The sequence below is a fragment of the Neomonachus schauinslandi genome, chromosome 1 (genome assembly GCF_002201575.2).
Source record: "Neomonachus schauinslandi chromosome 1, ASM220157v2, whole genome shotgun sequence".
NCBI lineage: Eukaryota > Metazoa > Chordata > Mammalia > Carnivora > Phocidae > Neomonachus > Neomonachus schauinslandi.
Window position 1 is genome coordinate 121101854 of NC_058403.1, and position 13143 is coordinate 121114996.

The following is a 13143-nucleotide window of genomic DNA, read 5'->3' on the forward strand; positions in this document are numbered from 1 at the left end:
TGGAGTAATCTCTTGGATATTGGCCGCAGCAACATTTTTCTAGGTATGTTTCCTCAGGCAAGGGAAACAAAAGCAAAAATAAACTATTGGGACTACCTCAAAATAAAAGCTTCTGCACAGTGAAGGAAACAACCAACCAAACAAAAAGGCAACCTACTGAATGGGAGAAGATATTTGCCAATAATGTACTCAAATATATAAAGAATTTATACAACTCAACACTGAAAAAAAAAACCCAAAACAAAAACAAACAAACTAAAACCCAAACAACCTGATTAAAAAATAGGCAGAGGATCTGAATAGATATTTTGCAAAGAAGACCTACAGTTGGCCAACAGGTACATGAAAAAGTGCTCAACATCACTAATCTTCAGGGCAATGCAAATCAATACCAAAATGAGATATCACCTCTCACAAGAGGTGATAGTAGCAAAAGGCAAGAACCAACAAGTGTTGGTAAGGATGTGGAGAAAAAAGAACCCTCGTGCACTGTTGGTGGGAATATAAATTGGTGCAACCACTGTGAAAACAATATGGAGTTTCCTCAAAAGAGGAAAAATAAGAATACCATATGACCCAGTAATTCCACTGCTGGGTATTTACCTAAAGAAAACAAAACCAGTAATTAAAAGAGATATATGCACCTCTATGTTTATTGCAGCATTGTTTACAATACCCAAATATGGAAGCAGCCCACTGTCCATGGACTGATGAATGAATAAAGAAGATGTGGTGTATACATACAACTTAATATTACTCAGCCATAATAAAGAAGGATATCTTGCCATTTGTGACAACATGGATTGAACTTGAGGGTGTTATGTTAAGTGAAAGAAGTCAGGCAGAGAAAGACAAATACCATATGGTTTCACTTATATGCGGAATCTAAAAAACAAAACAAATGAACAATAATAACAGAAAACACAGACTCTTAAATACAGAGGACGAACTGGTGGGTGCCAGAGGGGAGGTGGATGGAGGGGGGGATGGGTGAAATATATAAAGGGGATTAGGAGGCACAAACTCCCAGTTATAAAACAAATAGGTCACAGAGATGAAAAGTACAGCATGGAAATGTAGTCAGTAATATTGTAATAATGTTATATGGCAACTACACTTATCTTAATGAGCACTGAATAATGTATAGAACTGTTGAATCAATATATTGTAACACACCTGAAACTAGAATAACATTGCATGTTATTTATACTTCAATAAAATAAATAAACAAACATGTGATTTGCAAAAATAAGTAAATTAAATACCAATAAGATTGGTAAGGATTTAGCTAAACTGACCAAGGAAAAAAGAAAGAAGGAATAAAATATTAGTATCAGGAATGAAAGAGAGGACATCACCATAGCCTCTGTAGACATTAAAAGGATAATAAAAAAATAGAATATTATGAACAACTTTATGCCAGTAAGTTGAACAACCTTGATGAAATGAACAAATTCCTTCAAAGATAAAAACTGCCAAAACTGGCCTAAGAAAAACAAAAAATTCGGATAGCCCTATCATAATTTCAAAAATTGAATTTGTAATTTAAAACTTCCCACAAAGGAAACTCTAGGCCCAGAAGGCTTTACTAGTGGATTCTATGAGACATTTTAAAAAGAAAATATCAATCCTACATAAATCTTTTTTAAAAATAGGAAAGTATAGGGGTGCCGGGCCAGCTCAGTCGGTAGAGCATGCGACTCTTGATCTCAGGGTCATGAGTTCAAGGTCCATGTTGGGTGTGGAGCTTAATTTTAAAAAGGGGGGGCGAGTATAGAACACTTCCTAATTCATTTTACAAGGCCAGCATTACCTTAATATCAAAACCAGATGAAAACATTACAGAAAAAGAGAACTACAGACCAATATTCCCATGAACACAGATGCAAATATAAGTGCAATTAAACCATAGACCTCCATGTGTGTACGCACGTGTCTCTAACCTTCTATCTGTAAATGTGTTCTGCAAGATCCTGGAATGATGTTTACCTAATATTAATGATGACTGTTTCTGATTAGTGGTTAAAAAATTTTATTGTTGCACTTTTCTGCATTGTTTGAATTCTTTTTCACAACATGTCTTATGCAGCAGAATAATCATTCTTTAAAAAAAAAAAAAACCAGCAAGCAAATTTGCCCGCTTATTAGTTCTAGGTGATGGGAATATGAATGATTTGTTTCCTTTTGTGCTTTTCTGAAATTTTAAAATAAAAATAGATATTAGTTATTGGTACCAGCCACACAGTCTTTAACATTTTAGGGCATTCCTTTCGATTCCTATTTTATCAAGTGTTTTCTATCGGGAATGTGTACTGAATTTTATCAAATGTCTTCCCCACATCTGCAGATTTGACTGTGGGATTTTTTAAAATAATTTTTCTTATTATGTTATGTCACCATACAGTACATCATTAGTTTTTGATATTGTGTTCCATGATTCATTGTTTGCATATAACACCCAGTGCTCCATGGGACCGTGGGATTTTTAAGTTGTCCTACTCCTGAGCTACACTTGCACGCCTGGTGGAACCAGCTGATTGCACGGATGTCTCGTTAGCAAGGTGCAAGCAGAAAAGCAACCTCTTCCCACTGTCCTTGAAGCTCATGGTCTGGGTGCGCCCTCCCTCACTCTGGGTGAAATCTTGGGCAGCTTGCATCGCTTTTCCCATCATGTTTTGTTTTGTTTTAGTCACACAATACAATCCACTATTTAAGCTTGAACCTTTTATCTAATTTAAATTGCCCTCTCCCTTAGCTCTGCCTCAGACTGGAACATCTGCCATGGGGACAGGGGTGCCACCTCTTTCCGAAGTACTGGTCAGGGTTCTTCGGAGACACAAAACCATATCAATATCTGTGTATCTCTAGATATTTCTATCTTTATATCTACATAAAATTTTTTTAAAAGATTTTGTTTATTTGTCAAAGAGAGAGAGAGTGAGCAGGGGGAGCTGCAGGCAGAGGGAGAGGGAGAAGCAGACTCCCCGCTGAGCAGGGAGCCCGATGTGGGACTCAATCCCAGGACCCTGGGATCATGACCTGAGCCGAAGGCAGACGCTTAACTGACTGAGCCCCGCAGGCGCCCCTACATAAAAAATTTTATAAGGAACTGGCTCACCAGTGGTGGAGGTTGAGGAGTCCCACCTTGTGGGTCTGCAAGTTGGAGACCCAGCAGAGCCGATGGTGTAGTTCAGTCTGAGTCCGAGGGCTTGAGAACCAAGGGGGCCAGTGGAGTAATTCTTAGTCCAAGGGCAGAAGAAAACTGCTATCTCAGCTCACGCAGTCTGCAGAGAGAGTGTATTCTTTCTGTCTCTGCCTTTTTGTTCTGTTCAGCTCTCCCTGGATTGGATGATGCCCATCCACGTTGGGGAGGGCAATTCTCTTACTCAGTACGCAGATTCAAGTGTTAATCTCGTCCAGAAACATTCTCATAGACATACCCAGAATAACGTTTAACCAAATATCTGGGCACCCCATGGTCCAGTCAGGTTGACAAATAAAACTAACAATCCCAGGGGCCTTCTAGGAGAGCAGAGATGAGCAACAGAAAGGTCCTACTAGTTTGCTGCATTGTCACCTGGTGCTGGTGCCCTTGGAGTGTGTCGCACTTACTGTTACTGAGGGGGGCTCACTCCCCAAACTATGGCTCCCTCTCCTACACAGCCTTTGACCCAGGCAATGCCTCCTCAAGCTGGCAGTGTGGATTTCTCCCCTCACCATGTCTTTTTGCTCCCCGTAGGGAGTCTCTACTAAATACCACCTCCCTCCAAGGGGCCCACCTCTAGCCATAGGAAATATGCACATGCCCTTGCTGAAGTTGGAGGCTGGAAATGCAGGCCTTCCTTAAGCCAGCCCTCACCCATATCTGCTACCAGACTGGGGCAGCTCCAACCACAGTCTCTCATCTTGCGCCTTTTTTTAAATTAAGATTTTATTTATTTGAGAGAGAGAGAGCGTGTACACCCCCACACGAAGGAGAGGGAGAAGCAGGCTCCCCACTGAGCAGGGAGCCCGATGTGGGGCTCGATCCCGGGACCGTGGGATCATGACCTGAGCCGAAGGCAGACGCTTAATGACTGAGCCACCCAGGTGCCCTCATCTTGAGTCTTTTTTTTTTTTTTAAGATTTTATTTATTTATTTGACACAGAGAGAGAGACAGCAAGAGAAAGAGCACAAGCAAGGGGAGCTGAAGGCAGAGAGAGAGGGAGAAGCAGGCTTCCTGCTGAGCAGAGAGCCCAACATGGGGCTCGATCCCAGAACCCTGGGATCATGACCTGAGCCGAAGGCAGACACTTAACCGACTGAGCCACCCAGGTGCCCCTCATCTTGAGTCTTTATTGGTTCCTACACCCCTCAGGTTTCAGGAGCCCCTCCTTTGACTTGACGTACAAGGTATGCTCGTTGACAACATTTTCCAAACACCTCCTCACTCCTACTCCTCAACCTCTTAAGGAAACCTCATGGTCTAGAGGGTTCTAGTGGGTTGGCAGGGGCTGGGTGTCTCCCTCAAGAAAGGGAGATGTTTGACAACTCTGCTCTTGTTTGGGCCTGTGGGCTTCTGCCCAAACTCAGATATCAGGAAGTGCTGCTTTTAATATCCCTTACACTGGAATAAATCCTGTGATCATAGTGAATAGCATAGTATTCTTTTTATACACTGCAGATTAGTATATTTTTAATGTTTGCATCTATTTTCGTATGTGTGAAATTTCTTTTTTTTCACTTGCTTTATCAGACTTTGATACTAAGATATTTCTAGTTTCATGAAATGACGTAGGGGCTTTTCTCTATAGTTTTGTATAGTTTGAATGTCAAGGGAATTGTTTATTTTGGGAAGTAAAATGGAACTTAGGTATAAAACAATCTTGGCATGGTGCTTTATAAAGCGATACATCTCTAACAACTTTTCCAAGTTTTTCTATTGTTACTGAACCATTCAAGTTTCTTACCTCTTTCTGGGTCATATTTGGCAATACAAACTTTGTCAGAAAATCATCAATTTTCTTTCTAGGCTCCCAAATTCATTGTGGTAAAGCAGCACATAATGTTCTTGGGTTAGTTGTCCTAGGGCTGCTGCAAGAGATTACGACAAACTGGGTGGTTTTACAACAACGGAAATTTCTTTTCTCGTAGTTTGAGAGGCCAGAAGTCCGAATCAAGGTGTTGACAAGATATGTTTGTTCGGGAAGCTCTCAGCGAGAGTCTGTTCCACATCTCTCTCCTGGGTTTTGGTGGCTGTCAGCAATCCTTGGTTTTCCTTGACTTCTAGACACATCCCTCCACTTCATCTTCACAAGGCCTTTCCCTCTGTGTGTCCCTGATCTCATCTCCTTTCTCTTTCAAGGACACCAGACACTGGGTTTAGGGACCTCCTCTAAATTCAGGATAATCTCATCAAAAGATCTTTAACTTAATTATATCTGCAAAGACCCTAATTCCAAAGAAAATCACGTTCACAAGTACTGGGGGTTAGGACTTGGGCATATATTTTGGGGGCCACTATCCAATCCACTATACTTCTATTTATAGAATCATGAGAATTGTGTTGAGAGTGTCAGAGAAACATACAAGTTTACTTACAATTAGAAAAAAAACTACTTTCTGAAGTCTTCTAGCATCATCAGTAGAGCCTGTTTACATATGCCAATGGCCCCCTTTTCACGGAAAATCATTCTATCTTTTCTCTCTCATTACCTGTGTGGAGGAATTCGGATGGCAGCGCTGAGTTCTACGAAAGTCCTCTCTTGGAGGTCATTGGGAGGGAAAGCAATGCATTTTTCACACTTTCTGCCTAAAGGTTATCTATTTGAGATTGTGAGCTTCCCGAAGAATGGGCCTCTACCTCTCGTTCCCCCAGGCACCACGCTGCTCCCATCCCAGGTCTGGAACTTCCCCAGGGCAGGGCTCTCCACATCACAGGGGCCTGGGCCCCCTCCCCCTTCACACTAGAACAGGGCCGCCTCCATGTCTCCCAGCAACCGCCCCTTGCCTCAGAGGAGAAAAATAGTACAGCCGTTGGAAACAAGACAGACCATGAAATCTGATAATCTGTCAAGTCGACTGTCACAAGTCAGGGTTCTATTTGCCAAGCAACTATAATGAAAACACCACACATTTTCATCAAGATACAAATGAAAACCACAATAGCTTTGAGCACCGTCAAACGGGAAAACACCTATCACAATCATGTCCGTGGCGCACCACACAACCCCAAAATCACACCACTGACAAAACACTTCAGCCCCTTGGAAATGATGAATTAGACCCACCAGAGCTCTGGAAGGACATCTGGCGACGTTTGTGGAGAGAAATCCTGCGGCCACAGAAGAGGAGTCTCAAACTTCCCGCTGTGGTAGAATCACCTGGAGTGCTTGTGAAGGCACAGGTTGCCGGCCCGACCCCACACTTCCCGGTTCAGTAGGTCTGAAGTGAGCGGAATATGCATTTTTGTTAAGTTTCCAGGTGATGTGTAGCAGCTCTCCTGGGCCCACACCTTGAGAAGCACTGGCCCAACACAGAGCTTTGGCGTCTGCCCTGTTAATAAGCTCCATCTGTGATCTGAGGCAGGAGGTCCTCATACAACAGTCTGTGAGGTGCTGGTTGCCAGAGGCCAGAGGTCAGGGACTTGGCATCTCCCAAGTGGGTGGCAGGTTGGTAGGGCTGTAAATGTGTGTGGAGCCCTGTTAGAACCAAGGCAAAAAGAGCCTTTCGAAAACTCCTTTTGCGCCAACCCCCTCTTCCTTGTATCCACCTGGAAACCTCGAAGCAGATGGAGCAATTCCTGAAGGTATTTGAGGTCAGCCATGAGGGGTTTAGGTTTGGCTTTCGGCATGAAGTGTTCAGAAGGAGCCAGCCCCGCCTCTGGTGGGGAAGTTAAGGCCCAGAGGGGACCATCAAGCAGTTCCTGAGAAGGCCTCTTGGCCTGGCCCTGTGTGAGCCATGGGGCACAAAATACAAACGATGAACTTGCGACACTCAAGACCAGAGCCTGGGTCCCCAGGGCGTCCGTTGGTCTGGGTTCAAGCAGCCCTACAGGGCAGGAAGTCTCAGAGGCGGGCGTGAGAGCAGGGGCCTGCGGTAGTGGGCTCTGACGTTTGCTAAGCCTGAGGCGTCCGCGCAGAGCGGTGCTGAGAGGAAGCTGGAAAGCGGCCCATCTGCTCTGCGATGGCGCCACCTGGTGGACGAGAGGGACACTGCCCGGCTTTCCGGGCGCCCGGGGAACCTCAGACGCGGATGGCACACCGCGGCCGCTGCTATAATAAGGCTAGTAATGCTAAGAATAGCAACTGTGCATATTAGACACTATTCTGAGCCCTTTGAAGGCATCAACTCATTTAATCCCCAACAACCCCTGAAGCAAGTTCTCAGATGAGCTCCGTTTTTCAGGCGAGGGAACCTGTACCCAGAGTTGGAATAACTTGCCAAAGCCACAGAGTGAGGAAGCGTCCCCTGACCCCGGCTTGGGGTTGGCATGGAGGGCACGCTTCGAGTCGCGGCTCTGCCCCGCAGGACTGAGGGACCTTGCGAAGTTACTGAACATCTCTGCGGCTCGGTTTCTCACCTGGAGGAGTCTCATGTCCTCCTCCCGCGGCCTGGGTGAGAGGTAACTTTTGGTGAAAGGCCTCGCTCAGCACAGGCCTGGGCGGCTGCGTAGGCCAAGGGGCACCCTTCCCACAAATGCCTGGTCAACAGTCCCCCTCGGGGCTGGGCGGCCGCCTGGCCCCGCCCAGGATCCAGAGAGCCCTCTAACAGTGGCATTTCAGCTCTTTGCCGAATCAATAGATCAATATTCCTTGCAGAGGTGAATTATAAGAAGGGAGGTTAACACTGCGCCTCAGACAGAGGAAAGCTGGCCCTTACTGGACGCAGGAATCAGCAGTGGCCAGAAAGACTGGCTGGGGGACCCCCAGGGGATAGAGCAGCCCCGCAGCCCCCTCACTGCCACCCTTGCAGGACAAAGGTGGCAAAGGTCCTTCCTTGGCTCCTACGTGGCTCGCCAGCTGGGTTAGGGGCTGTGGGGACCTTGGCTGAGCAGACTCAGTGGCCTGTGGGAGAGCGTGGTTAGAGAAAACAAGAGTCTCATTGGCCGCAGAGAACAAAGTGAAGGGAGGGTTCGTGGGGAACAACATGGCAGGCTGAGCATGTCTTGGGTCTGCATCCAACTTAGGAAACCTGTTGTGACACAGGCCTTGACCTTGGCATGGGGAAGAGTATGGGAGGAGAAGGTGAGCAGGGAGCTTTGGAGCAACCTCGCCCCCAGCCCATAGCTCTGTAAAGGGAATTCCCCCTCCTGAACTCTGGGGTCAACACAAAGATTGCATTCCAGCCACAGGCTTTTTGATGAGGACATGATGTGTTATTGAATAAACAGCGCTGGGACAACTCTGGCTTAATACAAAACTAAAACCTATTTCACGCCTAACTCCAGAAAAAATTTCCAGTGAGTTAAAGCTGCAATTAACAGTGACAAAAGTACCACTATGAGCCAGGTACTGTTTCTAGAGCTTTCCATGAATTAGCTCATTTAATATTCACTATAAGGGTATGAGGTATGGACATTTCCATTTTATTATTTCATGGATAGGAAGTCACCTGGAAAAAAAAGGTGTCCTATAAGTATAAAGGTATGAGAAGAAAATAATATTTGGATGAGAAGGGATCCTGTTAGCATCACATCAAAGACAAAAACCACAAAAGAGAATATGATAGCTTTGAACATAAAACTTAAAATGTCTACAGTATAAAAATAAATCAAATTAAAATAAAATACATGCTAGGGAAAAATTTGCAATAAATATGACATATAAGTGGTCAATAAAGTTAATAGAAATTAATAAGTAAGAAAAAATGAAATATCCAAAAGAAAATTGGAGAGAAAGTATAAATAGGCAATTCATAAGGAATAAAAATTGACAAATCTTAAAAAGTCCAATCTTACTGGTACTCAAAGAAGTGAAAGTAAAAAGAATTGGATGCCATCTTGTTCACGTTTCTACTAAGTGAAGATTTTGACAAAGATGATGACTCCCAGGGTTGGCGAAAGGGCAGGAAATGTGTGTTTCTTACACTGATCCACACATCTCCTTAATAGCTGGGTTGTTCTCCATTCTGTGGGGATAGCATTATTTATTTAATCATTCCCCAATTATTGTTCACTTAGATCATTTCCAATCTTTTGGGCTTATAAATTCAAAGATCATCTTTGTTCATAATTCTTTGCATCTTTGATGCTTTCTTTAGGAGAGGGTCCCAGGAAAGGACTTCTTAGGATGGAGGATTTTAAGCCTCTGGATGCAGGATGACAAATTGCTTCTCATTTGACCTTCTCATGAAGGTCAAATCTGTTTTGATTGATAAGGGGAGCTCGGTCAGAGCAGAGCTCAGAGTAGCCCTGGGGCCAGGAAAGGAGAGGACAACAGGCAGAGTGAGTGGAGCGTGGAGGCCACCTTTCAGAAGAGCACTAGGGCAGGGGGAGTGAGGCAGGCCGGGGAGAGGTGGGAGGGCAGGAGATGTGGCCAGAGGATGGGGGTGCAGGGCAGAGCCTTCCAGGCTGGCCATCCAAGGGAAGGAGAGTGATGAGAGGAGGCTGAGCCTCCCTGCTGATGTCCAGCCCAGGGCCTGCCCCTCAAGGGAGGCGGAGGGGTCCGTGCAGGGCAGCTTGGCCTAGACTGGGATCCTCGTACCCCCACTTACTAGGGCTGTGTGCTTGGGCAAGTCACCCAGCTCCTCCAAGCCTTAAGTGAGGTGACCCATGCAAAGCACAATGACACGTGCTTGCTAAGTGTTCAATAATGGTGGCTGGAGTTACTGGTAGGCACTCCAAAAGCATTTACTGATTGGATTCTGGGATCTTGGCTAACATTTAAATACAGATTCTATGTGCCAGCCATTATTCTAAGGGTGCATACCTGATTTAAACCTTATAATAGCCCAATAGCCCTAAGAAGTACAATTATCGACCCAAATTGACAAACGAGGAAATCGAGGCACAGAGTGGTCGGGCAACTTGCCTAAGGTCCTCAAGCAGCAGCATAGCTGGGCTAGAACTGGGCAGCCTGCTCTTACCCCCACCTACACAGCCTCTGGGTACCTGTAATACTGGAAAGGTCAGCAATGCCAACCACAAATAGGGAACAGCGCCTGGATTCATCTGGGGATGGGGAGGAGCTGTGATAGTCCCAGAAAAACCAGTTGTAGTGCCCTGCATCAGGGGTTCCCCCAGGCAGCCTTCAAGGGAGTAGGACCAACGTGGGGGCCCAGGGGATTCCCTAGCTGTGGGGTGCTCCCCTGGGCTGGAGGTCAGAGGCCCCCAGACTTGAGGCCTCTGGGGTCCTACTCTACTAACTGCCGGGCTGGGCTGGCTGGCTCAGAGAGAGGCTGGAGAAAGGGGCAGGAAGGACAGGACTAGAGCCTGTCTCTGGGAGAAGGTCCAGTGCAGAAGTTCTGGAAAATGACAGTGATCTGGGTTCAAAATGCTGCTGCTCAGTCATCCAGGGGAAGTTGATCTGTATTCCGCCTACTTGGAAGAAGGCGGGGATGTGGGAGATACACTGAAAGATTTTCCTCCGACAAGTTAAAATTACAAAGGGTGGCACGGCTAGCTGGGAGCAGCTTGTCTTCAGTGCAGCGGGGTGGGGGTAAACTGAGCGCCAGCTTTGCAGCCAGATAGAGCCGGGTGCAAATCAGGCTCCATTACTCGGCGGTCCCTGGACCTCGGTTTCTCTTGCTGGAAAACAAGCATCATATCACCTACTTCACAGAGGGCCTGCGAGGATTCATGAGATAATACGTATAAATAGCATAGTGTCTGGCCGACAGTCAGCGCTCAACCAAACATTCTCTGCTCACCAGTATCTCTTGTGCACGTACCCTGTGCCAAGCGCTCCGCTGAAGGCACAATGTGCATGAGCTAATTCAGCGTTCTCCAAGTGTGCTACCAGACCAGCCAGATCGCATCCCTGGGAAGCTGTGAGAAATGCAGAGCCTGAGGCCGTGCCCCAGACCTGCTGAATCAGAAAATCCTGTGTCTCAACCAGCCTCCCAGGTGCTTAGGATGGCAGCTAACGTTGGAGAACCAGCGCCTAGGTTAGAGTTATTAGTACTGCTATTATAGAACAAGCTGAAAATTTTGATTCTTACCAATAGGCTGACCAATTGTTCTGGTGTGAGCACCGAAAGGCCCACGTGCCAGGAAACCCCTCAGTCCTGAGTGAACTGGAAACTTCAGGCACCCTAGTAACAGTCAGAATGTAATTACAGCCTTGGGAGGGATTATGGGATTGTGGCAAAAGAAAGCAAACCAGGCACGGTGAGGGAATCTGAGGGGTGGCTGCTTAGCTGATGTTGGTGGAGGGTCTGCCATGGCAAGGGAGAGGCCCTGACAGCGGAGGGATCATCCTTGGGACCCCCAAGTCCTCAGCAGAGCTCAGGAATGGTTGCTGAGAGCGAGCTTGCTTTGTGCAAACTGAGGCAGGGGCTGAACTTCAGAGCGGGGAGCCTGTGGGACGTAGGCTTAAGGCATGGAGGGCCATGCTGATAGCTGTAATAATGATTCATTCATTTAATAAACATCAGGTGTTAACTTTGTACTAGCAGGCTTCCCCTGGGACCTGAGGACATAAAAATGGAAGGGATGTGAACTTGTAGATTGTGACCAGATGAATCAACAAGGCAAGCCGGGCTCCGAGAGGACCTGCCGACATGGAAAGAGAAGAGTCCCTATGGTCAAGTGTTTGTTTACATAAGGGCTGGGAAATTGGGGTCCTTTTTTAACTTCAGACACTGGCAAGTCCAGACAGCTGTTTGTTTTATTAAGCAATGTTCACTGACAAGGGACCCGAATAAAGTGGAACCAGCTCTTTAGGGTCTCAGCCCTGGCTGCGGAGCTGAATCACCTGGGGTCCGAACCCGAGCTGACTGCACCAGGTTCTCTGGGTTTTTTTTCCCCAAGCTCCAGAAGTGATATTAATGCTCACACACAGCCCTTTGCAGACTGCTGCCCAGGTGGTTATGAATTCGAGAAGTGGCATCGGACGTCAAGGGACTTTTCGATGTGCCTCACATCCTTCCTCTGCCTGCCTTTCCCAGCCGGGCTTCTACCCCAGTGGCGGGCTACAAGGTAGTCCCGGTGCTGTCAAGCATCCCAATTTTCCCCTCCCCACTTCATCAGTTCTGGACCAGCGTGTCAGGGCCCAAGCAGCAGGTGTGGTGCAAACCACGGCGGGGGGTGGGGGGAGAGTGAGTCATGTGTGGGTTACACACTTAGTCACGTGGGGGAACTGGGAGAAGGGTGGCCGGCCCCCTCCCTCAGGATGTTGTGGGGGCGGGTTCAGGGATGTGTCAACCAAATGAAGAGTTTTGTCAGAGCTTCTTAGAAAAGTAAATGGATCTTTGCTCCTTTCATTTCCTCTTCCCGCTCTCAGTGGCTGTAAAACTGCCAGAAGGACCTGAAGTCGGAAAAAAGAGGCTCCAAGTTCAGTTTTTTGTTGGATAATGCACAGCGGTACAGTAAGAATCTGATACAATATAATAGTCTCTAGAAGAATGCACGTATATGCACAATTTTACGTATGATTTCAGGGAGGGTAGGGCGGGGCAGCTACCCCACTCCAGGGTGGGAGGCAAGGTTACTAACCCCTGCGCTGGGGTCCCTGAGTTCCAGACCTTGAGGGAGCCTCGTTTATCAGATGCTGGAAGGAGAGGGGCAGGACCTGGACAGCTCTGCCCGGATTGCCTACTGCCGTCTTGCAGACAAGAACGGAATAAACTGCCCTTTACCTGCACGTGGTGGGGGTTTTTATTCTTACTTACATGTATTCATACAGAGGTTTTCGAACTTGAGGGAGCATTATAATCTCCTGGAGGTCTTGTTAAAACACACATTGCCGGGACTCACCTCAGATTTTCTGACTCCGTAGGTCTGAGATGGGGCCAGATAATTTGCATTTCTAATACGTTCCCAGGTGTTGCTGAAAGCTGCCGGTCTGGGGCCCACACTTTGAGAACCACTTATACAATTATTTTACTTCTGTTCATCAGCCCAGGCGCGGGTGCCGGGACTGACTAGGAAGCTGGGTTTGAGTCCGAGTTCATGGTTTAACCTCATCATCGCCAGGATATACCTTCTACTGAAAGCCTCCATC